We start from the raw sequence: 15,495 nt of genomic DNA, 5'->3' as shown, positions 1-15,495 counted from the left end.
AAATAGAAACAGTCAGAAAAGAAAGAAAAATCAAAGGCCACTCCAAAAACAATTTGCAACACCATTAGCAGGAGATATGAACTGATAAATCTCGAATGTGCCTTGTTCTCAACACGTAAGAGTGGGTAGAAAGTGTCCTGCTATCATATCAGACTCTAAACACAAAGGCAACACCAGAGCAAGTGAAAATAGAAACACTGGCACCGAAGAGAACTGCCTTGTGCGCTGATGTGCACCTGGTGAAACAGCAAAATGCAATCACTCAAAGTAAAGTTAGCCAGTGACTGAAGTGGGATGACTCCCCCCCCCATACTGTATTGATGTAGCGGGCGGAAGCAAAATGTTAATGACACAGCAACAGACCACAGCTGGCTGAAAGCCCCTTTTGAGTAAAAATGAGGTGCAAACGAGGGCACGGAGGGGCATATTATCAAGGACGGCGGTAAAAATTATCGCCGGTTTAGCAGCAGAAAACTGCCGCTAAAGCGGCGATAATGGGCTTGATAATATGCCCTTGAGAATTCCAATAGAAGCCCATGTTCACACCAGAACATGGGCTTCTATTGGAATTCTCCAGGGCATATTATCAAGCCCATTATTGCCGTTTTAGCGGCAGTTTTCTGCCGCTAAACCGGCGATAATTTTAACGCCGTCCTTGATAATATGCCCCCTAGTTGGAAAAAGAAGATAAAATAAAGAGTAGATACGAATTCTCTCAAGAAGTGCCGATGTAAAGAGTGTTTTAAATAAAGGGCTGAATTTGGCTCCAGCCAGACATTCGAATTAATTCCAAGTAAAGGCTAAACTATTGAGTTTCACTAAAATTAGAAACTAAAATTGAAAAAAATACTTTGACAGGATTCCAGAAAAAAGACAGCATATATCGGCAACTATACAGGCAAGTCCAATATTCATTAAGGACCTGTCAGACATTTCGAACCTAATGAGTTTGGAAGATAGATTGGATGCAGACATAGAGGATCTTGCCAAACAATTGGGTATCTCAGAAGTAGCACGTAGGGAGAGTGGTCTCATATCAAAATTGACCATTAGACCTAATTAAGCTACAGACAATGTCATTGATGCTCTTCATAGGTTACTACTTAATGACCTTGATGCATTTTCAAAATGTATATGTGTGCAGGATTTAAATAAAGAAGAACTAGCAGCAAAGGCTGTGTTTTGATGATCAAACATGAGCAAAGGATTTTGTAAAAAGTACAACTACATTGACTTTTGTGATTCCGTACAATAATGGAATTACAACGTTAAGATATATTTACTGAAAAGGTGGCCCTCCCATTGAAAGAATGAACTATTAGAATACACTGTGGGACTGATGTTGGAGGAACAGGCGCAGGACTCCATATCCCTATGCGCCGACTTTTGTTTTTAGTTCTCAAAATTATTCTGCTGGTGTGAATCTGGAGAAATGGCTCTTTGATTGTGAAGGCTTGTGTCATACTGACTCTTTGAGCTGACGTTAATACCAAATATAGAACTACGTTCCATGAGAGTAACTTTATTCCTGCCTTATGAATCGGTTTCAATGGGGCTCGCCTAAGCTGTCACATGTCAGAAGACTATATTGACCTGGCAAACCACTGGGGGCTTTTAATCGGGGTAAAATACCTAAACAAGCCTTTCCTTCATTCTTTTGTTATCCTGCTCATACAAAAGGAAGGTTCGTTAAGTTCTTTCCTGAAACACAAATTGGTCGCCACAGGAACTTTAATTGCGGCATGGGCTAAGGCTGGTAGACCAAGAGTTAAAAGATAGAGAAGCATCTGATGTGGCATTGCAGACATAGGATGTAAACTTTGCTGCTCACACTGGTTATACAACCTTTGCCATTTAGCACAGTAAGTCTTATTTGTTTATATATATTTACCTGCACCAGGATTTCCCTCAGTGTCCCAGAAAGTCTAGACTTGAAAATTCAGTGAGCTTAGGACTACCACTGGACACTTAGCTAGGACCGAACATTTGGGAGGGGACAGGTACAGATCTCACAAAGGGTGAGAGCAGAGACCTCCCTTTTGACAATGAGGTGCTACTAAGAAGATCAACTGATAGAATTGATTCATCCAGAGATTCCTCTCAGACATTTGTTTCTGATCACTTCAGAAGAAAACCTGTTCTCTTATCAAGAAGAGGGTGTGGTTTCTCATTCTCATAGGGCCGGATTTTGGACAGGATTTGGAAGTCATCAGAGAGGAGACTATTTTTCTCCAACTTGAATAGAGCTTTACAGTCGAGCAGTGTAAGAAGTGCTGAAAAAGAGCTTGGGTTCTGATAGAAATTCTGCATCACGTCTAGAGGTTCACTGAGTTGATTTAGGGAAATCACCAATCACTGGCTATTGCACTGGACAAAGATAGCACTCAACCCCCATCTCATTGGAACACTCCTTGGCCCAAAAAGGAAGTCTGCTCGTTCTCTGCCTGTGAAAATAATATGATGATTTGTAGCCTGCTCACCACTTGAATCCAGAGACTGGTAGTGCTGTCTAAGGTATATCATAAACAACCTGAATTTATCAGGTAAAATAACCTAACCTAAGAGAGAGAAAGGTGTCAGAAATCTATTGGATTCTGAAGTCCACCAAAAAGAGAGAAAGAAAAAGATTTTTTCTTTCTTGAGTCCCCTCACTCACCAGGGTTTCCCCACGGTGACATGCTTCATCATTGGGGTCCTCTCAGTCCTCTACGGGCTGAGGCGTGCTGCGACTTGCGGATTACGTAGGAGCACTAAAAGGTACAGATTATGTGTAGTGCAAGTGAAAGTGGAGTGGAGTGGGATAAAGTGAATTAAAATAATCAGCTAGTGGGCCAAATACATTTTATTCTTGCTCCTAGCTAATTGGTTTAAAAACGGGGTGATATGCTAAAGGCCCTAACTATAATGGATAGGTGTACCTAGCATATATTCAAATAGTTTCGAGCTTCCCCCAGCTCTTCTTCAGGACTACACCGGGACCAGCCTAGTGTGAAAACCACTCCTAGTCGACCTGATTAAGGTGCAAAAGTGAGACGCTGCAACTAATAGGCATGCGTTATAAGTAATACATACGTAAATATACGTCAGGCATTATATTTTAAGAAGCAACAATGTGCCTCATGGTCAACAGAGGGGGTGTGGAGCTCTCGTACACTTGTACGTGGACACCCACACTCTTGTACACCTAATGGAGCCAAACCTCACGGACCGCATGCTGTCTAAGGGTCAGTTGGCTTGTACTACACCAGGGAAACAAAAGACTGAAGATGAAGTCCATCATCTGTTGGACAACCAGCTGCTTAGTCCTCTGTTGGACATTCAGCATAGGAGCTGGAAGTGAGGGTCTGGAGGTGCTGCAGCACCCCCAAAATAACCATTCTGGATTCGGAAGGTGAATAAGCAATAAGGATGTATTTTTTTTTAAATCTGGTAACATTTGTTGGGCTTCAAAGACAGAGGTCAAATGTTAGGTCAATAACGTCTGGAAAATGGATTCTTTTAACATGGAGACTAGTTTTTACTTTCTCTAACTGCCCAGCAAGATGATTTTGTTAAGTGAAGTATGTGGACATCTTGCAGGTGTACCGTAGTTGTCATTTTTCTAACACACAATAAAACTGAAATATTTTTACATGAACCGTACAAATGTTGCAGTCTCAGCAGTTCGAAAAAGCACAAATGAAGTACAAATATTTTTGCAATTCTGATGTGTGATGGAAATAAATGTTTAATAGGATCAAAATAAATCAAGACATACTAATCTCCTGAATCTAGATTTCCACACATTATAGTTTGTGCTCTTTTTTTATCAGTAAACAACTGTATGTCTGAGCATATTTATTTGCCATTTCAATGGAAAATGTGCTGTCTGCAAATGATACTGCATTACCATGCCATGATAATATATTTGCAACAATGTTCTCCTAAAAGCACAACCAGCTACCTACTACACCCTTACTGTTGCGTAGTTACCACTAATCCGTAGGACCTGCGCATTTGTTGGACAATATAAACTTTGGGTGAGGTGCCTAGACTGATTCTTGGCGACCCCACAGGATATATTGGCCTAGAGACCAGCTAGCTCACAGTGCCATCATAAGCCCCTCTAACCTTACCTGGGAGCGAATGGTTTCTGGCAACCACTGAACATGACAAGCCTGACCCCTCAGGGATCGTGGAAACGGATCAGAACCTTTCGCTCAATCACGCATGCTTACTCGTGCTCAGAGAAATATACAGAATACACAGTGGGACGTTTTCAAAATATTTATTGAACCAACGTTATTCTTGTATAGAATACATGTGCTGCAATTATCAGTAGACTGAAGCTGATGAAAGTGATTACAAGCACCAAAGCGTAAATAGTAGATACAGTCCAAACGGGTATCTGTACAAAGGAACGTACGTTGGCATGAGGTAACAGCATGAGTACAGTACAATATGGAACATAAGAAGTACCTGAAAAGTACAATAGTGAAGCACCTGAAAAGTACCATAGTGCTAAAACAGTGTATTTATGCAGGCATATAAAAAAAAGGCAGTAATCTAGCATACTCCTACTATGAAAATCCCTACTCTTAATGTACCTAGAGTGTGTGTAGGTGTAAAGCCAAGAATCCCCTCAAGGGAAGATCCAACCCCATAACTTGTGGGAGAGAATGTAAGAGCCAGTCTTGGTCATGTACTGGACACCCCCTCACGAAGATGTCAGGCCGCTGCGGGGGAATTCTCAGCATTCAGGGACCCTCTGTGTCAGCTGAAGTGCTCCGTCTGCTCATCTATCGGGATGCTCATTATTTGTAATAGAAAGCAGCTTTGCGATGTATGTGTAGATTAGCAGTGTTATGGATATGTAGATAGAATGACATTTGTACCTAGTGCGTAAAGTGGCTTTGTACAATATGTTTGAGGCATCGTGATAATGTTGTGCAAAGCTAGATGTGTAAACAATGTAGTTTCAGAGAAGCTAATCCAACATTGTCATGCACGAAAATGTGTGCAAAAGGTCACAGCCGAAATGTTACTGTGAAACATAGAACAATGTACGAAATAAGTCGCTTTGTTGCATGGGCCTAACACGGAAACATAACATTACCACTCTCCTGCATTTTCTATACTTGTTCTTTGTGTGAGGCTTTAGTGATCTGCCATTGATTTATTTTTTTGTGTAAATAGATTTTATTGCATTTTCAAATCAAGTCATGTAATATGGCCATTTGTATATCTTAATGCTTGGTATACTCAAGCTCTCATGTTCGTGGCCATATTCATCGAATATGCATATTATTAACACGTAGCCATATACATCATGCATATTTACGGATGGTGAGTCAGGCATTATATTCAGTGATGTAACATTGATGGCAGCACCCCCACTCTGAAAATTGTCCCAGCACCAATCACATAGAGCTGCCCAATTGGGAGTGGGCTGTACTGGGCCATATTAGAACTCTGGCTGCAGGGAGAGACCTGCAGCCAAGGACCCTTTCCTAAACCAGAAATCTGTGGGAGAGACCAGGAGTGAGTTCAGTAGAGAGACCAGGGGTAATGGACGTTGATTCATCAAAAAGCCAGGGGTACGGATGTAACATCATATGCCATGTGGCCACATCCTGATGTCACAGGAGGTGACATCAACACGAACTTTGACCTAGTGACATCACAGGAAGTGCCATCACCTGCCCTTTTGACCCACCCCAGTGTATTGGGACAGGGTGGGTGCGCTTGCCAGCACCACTGAGACTGCTTGAAGGGCACATTTGGTGCCCTCCTTGCATACTCCAGTTCAAACCAGCTCAGGAAGTCGTTGGCTCCTGCTCTGGCGTGAAACTGGACAAAGGACATGGAAGTATCCTCCCCACTGTCCAGCCCCTCCTCTGGGAGGGACCTCTGAATTGTCCCAACCCTCTCCTTAGGGTACTTAAGTGCTTACCTGTCGGTGGGTCCCTAGATTTGTCGTGGTACAAGAGTCAGATCCAACTCCACTTCATCTTCGACTTTCTGGGCACTCTAGACTTCGCTGGACTTCGCGTTGGGAACAGAGACTGCAACTTGGAAGACTCCTGCTCCCCCTGATGTCATCGTTCTCCAAATTTTCTGCAAAATCTGTGCATGTGCTTCATACAGGTTCTTCACAGGGTCTATGGACAGCCAAGACACCCGATGGAATCTCCCTTGGAGTGAAGGAGTCGCTCCCCTGCATCTGCAGGCACCTCAACGCAGCTGACCGGTCTGCTGATCCTGGGCTACCACGGACTCCGAAAGACTCAGCAACACAGGTGTTGGTTCTGCAACCCCCTTGAGGCCTGACCTGTATTCACAGCAAGTTTAAAGCCAGTATCCCTCATCAGAAATGCTGGAGCAGTACCCCTGTGCACTGCTCCGACTTGCCGTTGGCAAGGCTTTTTGAGTCTCTGCTCCAGAGATCTTCTGGCTCCAAGAAGCTCCAGCCTCAAGCATCGTTTGCAGCCAAGATCTTCACCCTCACCGCATCCTCTGCACAGTGGCCCTTCATCCCTGGAAAGCTGTTCGAAGTCCACTTGCGACGAATGTGCATCCGGCCTGTGGGCCCTCTCGAGGGTCTTCTTTGGCTCCAGTGGGCTCACCTGCTTTCTCTGAGTCTGCTCTGACTTACCTGATCATGGTGAGTCACTTGGACCTTGCTGGTCCCGACATTGCACCTTTATTTAATACTGCACCTGTTGCCATTGCCAAGGCTTGTTGGTGCCCCCCGGAGGACACTGACCTCCTGGCTCTCGACACCCGATGTGGGACAGCTCGTAAGGGGCTCCTGGTTGTCCTCAGTGTTGCCTGGTCCGCACAGCCTCAACTTCAGTGGCACTGTCGTCAACTCTCCAGCATCTATCGATATCGGTGGGTATTCGACTTCCGTGCCTCTTGGTCACTCCTGAGTTGCATAGACTCTGTCCCCTCTGCTTGCAGGTTCTTCTTACCTCGAATCCACCTTTAGTTTCCACATGACTCTTTCACCTTCTTCGCCAGCGGCATCTTTACTGAAGTCCTCCCTTGTGGTCTACGACGGTTTCCAACATAACTTCGCACCTATGCACCCTGCTTCGCTGGTGTAGGTATCCTGGTTCCCGGGGTATCTACAGGTGGGGTGACTCTCCAACCTTCCATCTTCCACAGGGTTTCTTCAGGGTCCTCTGGGAAGGGTCCTTCTTCTTGAAAACTGCAACAGCGACTTCCCTATTGACTTGTATTGAGCAAGCGGTCATGTTTCCACTCTGTACACGCCTCCGTGGTTGGGTCCCCGGCTCTTCTAAGTCTTCTGGGTCCAGTCTCGACTTAGGTCGTGGTTCGCATTCCACTTTATTAGGATATGGTTTGGTCTCCCCCTGGAGACCACTGTGTATTTGTACTACTTACGTGTTCTATTGTTGAAGTATTGTGTGTATTGTGATTATATCTCCGGGTAGGAGATATTGCAATATGTTAGTGAGTGATTATACTAAATACCCATTTTTATGAGTACACTGTGTGGTTCTTTTTCACTTAACACACCATAAGATTATGTACCGGTAAAACAAGCTGCTTTACACTCTTTCTGGACTAAGCCTGAAGGCTGCTCTCGACAGCTACCACTTAGAGAGCTTTCTATGGTTGTCTAAGACCACTAAAATCACCATAGGGTCGTCTGGATTAGTGCAGGGTGCTACACTTACATAACTGAGCACCATATACTTAGCCAGCCTCCTACAAGCACCTTTCTGACATACATTTCATTTTTTTATAGTGCTTCTCATAGTTTACTCACACTCAGTTCTGTGATCTGCACGGTACACGTTCTTTGTAGCAGGCACATTAACCCTCTGTGCTTTGCGGGTGGCAGGAGTGCCCATGTGAGTGCACGATGAGCCATGCAACAGTGTGAGAGTAGTGTAGGAGGAGTACAACAAAAGTCCTGTGCACACGTTTTAAAATAAATGTACGTGAGTGTCTTTTTCAAGAAACATAATATAACGGCACAAAATGGAGACAAGGTAGACACAAGTTTTTCGGTTCCTTTCAAGTCGCAATATATTTGAACTTCCTTCTTCAAGTGTCACATGAGTGCAGGGTGAGTAGTGTGCTCATGTGACTGCAGGGTGAAGTACAGGGTGAACAGCGCAAGTGTATTGTGATTGCAGAATGATCAGTGTGAGTGCAGGGTGAGCGGGTGAATGGTGTGAGTGCATGGTGATCAGTGTGAGTGCATTGTGATTGCTGTGAGTGCAGGGTAAGAGTGAAAGTGAAAGGCGAGAATGAGAAGTGAGTTATCTGAATGCAGGGTGCATTCCTGACACTTGAAGTAACTCAGCATTTTATTGACGCAGCGTAGAGTTTCAGACATAACTTAATCTATTGCTATTATGGCATTAATCAGGGATAGAGGATGGAGAAAATAAATAATGGGCTGAACCTGCAACAAATTTCCAGTCTTATGATCAGGGTTGCCAGCTCATTATTTTGATGTCCCAGATGGTACAAAAATAAGCAGTCAACTTAAGCCGTATTTTCAGTACTTATCTGTGCATACTTCGATCAGCAAATATAAATAAAAAGAACTTTTAATTGTGTTCTATGGCTACCTGAATGATCCATGACTGATAATTAAAGGGAACAAAGACAGAAAAGTCACATTACAAATGAATACATACTTTTTTATTAATAACCCTATTTAGTGTCAAGACGAAGTTGTTGCAGGCTCTTTAAACAATACATGGCTGGCATTTGTCTTTTGGCATCCCTACTTTATATTCCTTTTCATGAAATGCATTCTCACACTACAGCAATAAAAGTAAAACTACAAATGTAAGGAATAGGCAGAGTGGGGGCTGAGGGGGTACTGGAACCGAAAAAAATCCTAAGCCTCCGTAACTAGTTTACAAAGGTTTGTAAATATGCAAATGGTCTTTAAAGACCTGTGAACAACTTGGGCATGCCAGGAATAAGACTCCAGACACTGTCCAGCCAAGCCCACAGCAGCTCGAACTGCAGCAGCCCGGGCTGAGACACACGACTGGGGAGTGGGGGGTGCTGATGCCCTTTAGCCCTATGAGTGTTGCCCTCCTGAGTGGCACACAGGAACCATTTTACCTGTTGATAATGTACAAATTGAGAGGAAGGCAAGTGAAATTTTCACAGTCACAAAAGATTTGAGAGCCAAATACGAAAGGACCTGTCTTACTAATATTATCCTTCTGCTGATCCATACTGGCCAATACAACGAGTGACCGGCTGAACGAAATGGCTATGTTATGGCACATGGTGACTTGCTTGTTTACAAAATTACTTTGTTTGCGAAGGCTGTGAGCTGTCGTCCAAATCAGTCTAGATCCCTGTAAGAGAGGGCGTACCCTTCCATCCAGCAAGGGGTGATGCATCTTGAGGTCACTAAGTACTGTTTAGTAGCTGGTTTTCAGTAAACACTCAGTTTGGCATTCCAGGTCTTTGGCAATGTGATACTCCTTTTGTAATAAATGCAGTGCCATATGATAGACTTTCATTTTTGGGACACACAGCCCGCTATAGGCTTTAGCTGTGTGGAGCTTGAACATAGTCAATCTTAGTTTCTCATCTTGCCAAATGTATCTTTTAATGGCGGCATCTACTGATCAGAGCTGCAGTGTGGGAACAGGTAGTGGTACCATACCAAAGACATAATTAAACCTGGGTCCACCACCATCTTTATAGTTTGAACTCACCCACACAGTGATAATTGGAGTTTGCTCCATTTCGCATTATCCCTGTGCATCTGCACAGTCAGGATATCATTGTTTTTCCTAATCATAATTTGGAGGTTAGCGCTGTTCAATGCTTCGTCTTGACCGGCATCCACCGGAATGGTTGCATATGAAGGGTGCCCATGGTGGTATAAACCGTCATGGGTAGGGGGGGTCACTTTTAGTTCAGCCAATTTTACAGCTGGAGAACTCCAAGTTGGCCGATACAGTTGACATTAACCTAGGAATTGAACCTACTGGGGAGGCTTCTGTAAGAAATATATCATCTGTGTATAGTATTATTTTCAGATTACTGACTGAAATATCAATCCCACGGTTACTGTCTGAGTTGCTTATTGCTATTGCAACGGGTTCCAGAGCTATTAGAAAGAGTAACGGTTACACGGGGCACTCTTGCCTTGTGCCACAGCCTATGGCTATATTATGGGACAGGAAATCACTGCAATTGGCTACAGCTGTGGGTGAAGTATAAAACCAGTGAGTCATTTGTATAAATTGAGGGCCAATACCCATTCTGGGCATTGTGCAGAAGAGGTAGCCCCACTTGATGTGATCAAATTCCTTCTTGGCATTGAAGGAGAGGACCACTTTCTCATCCTCATCATAGGCAGTTTTCCAGAGCACGTGCAAGAGCGTTCACTTGTGGTTGCGTGATGGTCAGCCTGGGATAAATTGTACTTAAAATGTGTGTATGAAGAGAGGACTAACCCAACCCTCTGTAGATGCTGAGCTAAGATTTATACAGGATTTTAATGTCACAATTCATTAGGGATATTGGCCTGTAATTTCCGCAATAGAGAGGATCCCTTCCAAATTTAGGTATGAGACATAGGAAGGCCTTTTTGAATTCCGGTCACATGCCGGCTATAATATTTTATTATTCAACCACAAAGCCATCCTAAGCATGCATCTATTTTGTGCCAGTCCTTCAGTCTTACAGAACTTGGTTGATCCCAGCGGCTGATTGGCAGAGACTGGAACCTAGCCCCTGATCTGGTAGACATGACTTCCGGAATGGGGCTGACAGGGCCCACCAGATCAGGGGCTAGGTTCTAATCTCTGCCTATCAAAAGCTGAGCGCAACCAAGTTCTGTAAGTACCATGTACAAAGTAGCAAAGAAAGACGTTTTTGCGGTGCTGGGGGCATAGATAGATCTATTACCCAGGATGTGTTGCTGGATGGATCACTTGATGAAAACATACTGATCTTTGGGGTGGGTCCAAGTTTTCAGAATTCTGGTCAAGAAGTTCTTATTGAGGAGGATGTCAACCCTTAGAGCTGCAATTGTGAGGCCTGGCTACACCACTAGAGGTGGCGCATTAGCCCTCTCAATCTTGCTTTAGTTTCTCCACTTCCAGTAGGGATATATGGGTCTCTTCTAAAAGGGCAATGTCCGACTGCTCAGATGTAAAGTAGGAAACAATTTTCTTATGTTTCACGTAATTGGTGAGGCCATTGACATTGAGGACCCATACAGAGAGGGCTCTAGTCCCAGACATTAGTAGGCATAGTAATTGGGTATGAGCTGTGGGGTATCTTGGAGCTAATAAAGAGAGGCTGGTTCAGTCGGTTACGAAGAGATGTGTAAATTGGAATGGATGCAGAGCACTATCCTGTGCTTACTTTGTAGGGGTGAAATTTCTTAAGCGAGGGTTTGGGCCACACCACATTTGGAGGTGTGGAGAATATGAGGTATAATGATGCTCCGTAGATCAGCAAACAGCCTGGGAAGGGCATGTGGAGACACAACCTGCTTTATATAAGCCCACATTCAGTTAAATTATGCAACCAGAAAGAGGTCCTATTTGAGGCCATAAACAAGGCCAGGACATATCTCTGGCTCGTGATGTGGTATAATTTTGCAGCAAGTATTTATGTTTGTGCCTGTGCCCTGGTAAGAAAGGATTGGTGGGCATTACAATTGCTCCCCCTGCGGCGCTATGGTAAATCCATGCTGCTGCTGGTCCCCTTGGTCATGCGCTTCACTTTCTGGTGTGTACCCACCCCTATAGCAGCAGGACAACAAGAACTTTGCAACACAGCACAACCCAGAGCTCTCTAGAGGCTGGTCATGTTGTCTCCTGGTCAGACTCTGCCCCTCTACCTGTGACCTCTCAGCTTCTGTCAGGCAGGAGTGTTTGAGGGTAACCTTTATGTTTTGGGTGGAAAAGCAGCCTTTGGTGGCCTTTAGAGAGCAAGGCACATACACTGACTGTGACTTTTACACCACATTGTTCGTATTGCCATTTTTTGAAATCTTTTCAACTATTCATATTTACTATTCCCATAAGCTTATTTTAATCATTTTGTGGCAGTTTGCAAATAATATATGTAGTCCAGTAGTTTTCTAAATTGGTTCAGGAATGTTATGTTTTCTTTCTTTTTTGTTTTCTGGTAATGCTTGACCCTATCACACATTAGTCTGAAGGAGTAGCCTGTTGTTTATCCTAAAGCTACCAGGAGGTGAGTAGTTTTCTAAGAAGTGTGTTAAATCAGCAGGATTTATGTTGGCAGGATCACCCCTTCCCAAGTTATTAAACCCACACTTACATTATGGCCAGGGTTAGTATATACAACCAGGCAAAAGTAAGCCATGGTATTCAGAACGCAGAGGGGCTCAACTCCAGGGATTCCTCATTCCTAGGGCTGCCAGGCCCATGTTCCACATGGCTATCCTGCAGGGCCACACAGTGGAACAAGATATGAACTCAGCAATAGCAGCATCGCAGTGACTGATGTCCTCCATTATCTGGCCACCTCTGAAAATAGAAGTTAGAAATGCCAGACTTCTAGGCAGGGTGAAGACTTGCGTGAAAGCAGTGCCTACCCTAAATGACAGCCTAAGCGTAAAATGTTGATAGGGAATAATGATGCTACCTGCGCCTTTGATTTTAGTCAAGAATAATTCACAACGTTTAATTTTACAAACCTGTTTAGTAATTATAATATCTCACAGATAAAGATTCACATACAAACAAAATTCTGCATACTTTCAATGTTAGCTCAGAAAGGCTCCTGTACTTTTAATGCTGATAATGTCCAACTTTCAACAACAACCCTATCTCCACAGTTGAAACTGGTGTCAATTTGGGGGGGCAGAGCCAGCCACCATGCCTTGAGGACCCATTGACCAGCAGCCATCACCTCCCTGCTCTAATTGAGAAGGCTCTGTTAGATGGCACGAACTCCAGTGTGCCCAAACGATACCCAGAGGGCAGGTCCACAGCGTTGGGCTGTAGCTAAATCGGCTGCATGCCTGAGGAGACTCAAAATGGCAGCCTCGCTTTGCTGGCGGAAGGCGCATTAAATCTTGCCCGCGTCTGCGGTAGTGAACTTCGCGGGCTGGTGCCTCCTGCCTGCTCTAAAAAAACAGGGTTCTGCGAGCCCATGGGCCCCCGTAACCTCGCCCAAGGAGGATTGGTGTGTCGGTGCACAGAGCTGGTTGCCCGCGCCCAGCCATTGCTATTGATCGTGCCGATTGTGGTGGTTATGAGCACCCTCGTGCCCCTGTCCAACAGAGTGCTGCTGATGACCCCCCCTTTCTGGGCATGAAGGTGAGTTATGTTTAGGGCGCTTGAACCCCAAATTGGCAGCAACGATAAAGGGGGAGGAGCTGGCTGCAGTAGTTTATCTGCCTCATCTGTGGCCTAGAGGCCTCACTTCCCTGTTCTCTTGGGGGTGCCTGGATGTGGGGGCACGGCAAGGGTTCTGGCACCTGAACTACTGCAGAATGCCCACTTCATTGACTCGCTCCAGGCCCAGGGGTGACCTACCACTATTGGCTCCTCACCTGCTGCACCTTGAATAGAGGCCCTTGCTTCTCGATTGCACACCTGCTTTTACACCACTAGGAGAGTGTTTGGGATATTGTTGGCTCCTCTCCTCGGCGGGGAATTTCGAAGGTGACTGTCCTGGATTTCTGGATTCCTGGCAACAGGGGGTCTCTCAGAGAGGTCCTTGGGAGGCGGCTCCCTTGCCATGCTTCAACGTCACGGCGATTTGACCGGTTGATCGCACTTGTACACCCAGTGGCCTGCACTGTAAGGTTTACCTTACTGTTCAAGGTCATTTGCGCCCTCCTGGCCCACTACTATATCCGATAACCAGCCCATGGTGGTTGTGTCATCCCCTATGGCGCATCTGGATGGTCCTGCAGACGGATAGTGTGTGTGGCTGCCCTGATTCCGGCACTCCCTGGGTTCTTCCTGGTGTGATCATGGGGTGCACTCAGTGCACTTAAGACGATGCAACTGCGTGCGCCTCCCAGCAGGGGATCAAGTAGAAAGCTGGCGTTAGGGATATGACGTACATGGATGACAGGTTTGAGAAATATTTGGCCGCCATTGACGCTTCCGGGTAAGGCTTGGAGAGCAAGTTTGACTCCCTGCCCGTGGAGCTGGGCCTTATGTGAGAGGATTCATAGAAGGTCTCGGAGAGGGTCACTACCCTGGAAAACACAGTGCAGACCCCGACGCCAGCTGTTCAATCAGCGGACCATCGCGTCATGGCTCTTGTACAGACTCCATGCCTTGCTGCACACTTGGATGATCAGGAGGGGCAGGCCCGTTGCCATAATGTCCACATTGTTGGTCTGCCTGAACATGCTGAGGGTGACTCTATTGGCTTACCTGGAGCTTGGTTACAGGTGGTGGTAGCCCCAGAGGGCCTTTGCAGATTCTATGCCTTGGAGCATCCGCACAGGGTGCCAGCACAGATACCACGCACGGAGGTCCCTCTGCGTCCGGTGGTGGCCCATCTCCTAGATTTCCGGAACCAGGATCAACTCCTGCAATAGGCCTGCATGCACAGCCCATTTGTGGTAGATAATGCCAGGGTATCTCTGTACCCTGAATTTACCCTCCAGGTTCAAATGCAGATGGCATCATTCCTAGCAGTAAGAAGCTACGCGACTTGGGTTTGCTCGACTCTGCTTTTCCCTGCTCGGCTGTGTGTATCTGCTGCGGGCAAGGTGCATTTCTTCATGGATCGGTCTGCAACATGGAATTGAATGAAACTCTTTGGCAAGAGCACTGTGGGACCTGAGATGCCGAAGCTGAAACTACCTTTGTGCCGCAGGTGCCAACGATCTCGACACAGTGGGGTGATACGCACTACTAAGCTGCAAGTGGCACTGGTGTAGTCGAGGGCGGTTGAAACTGCTGCCTCTCTGAGGGCTGGCGAGGACCCTTTTTGACACCCCTCCCAGGAATGCAACACCTCTGCTTTGGAGTCGGAGGACTCTATTACCTCTGGTCTCTAAAAAACTCTGCTGGGGGTCACCCTGGAGTCCGTGGACAACTTGATCTGAGGCGTCTACCAAGGCATCCCGTGAATGTTCTGTATTGTTTCTTTATTGTATTATGAGGGTGAGTTGGTCATATGGCTGATTGCTCATGTGTTGATTTCTTTACTCCTATTTGGGTGGTCTGGAGGTTTCGGGTGGGGGGAATGGGGCTTGCTGAAAACGTCCTATTGAACTGTTTTATTTTTTGAGTGTTGGTTCTCCACTTCTAGCTTGCGGCTCTTTCCCCAAGTATAGCTTTCCGTTATGGATCTAGTTGGCCTTCTGGCCCTTAGTTGGCTCCTAGTTGGGTCCTGTGTGGTGTGCTGTTTGGACAGGATAGTTGTATATCTCAGTCCTTGGGGGTGTTAGGAGATTTGTTAGTTTATTGAATTGTGTTTCATTTTGCAGTTTTTTTTCTGTTGGCAGCGGAGCCTATGAGGTTGTTGCGCTGTGTGTTTGGTATG

This window comes from Triturus cristatus, chromosome 2_1 (assembly GCF_964204655.1).
Source record: "Triturus cristatus chromosome 2_1, aTriCri1.1, whole genome shotgun sequence".
NCBI lineage: Eukaryota > Metazoa > Chordata > Amphibia > Caudata > Salamandridae > Triturus > Triturus cristatus.
Note: the sequence above shows the minus strand (reverse complement) of the source record.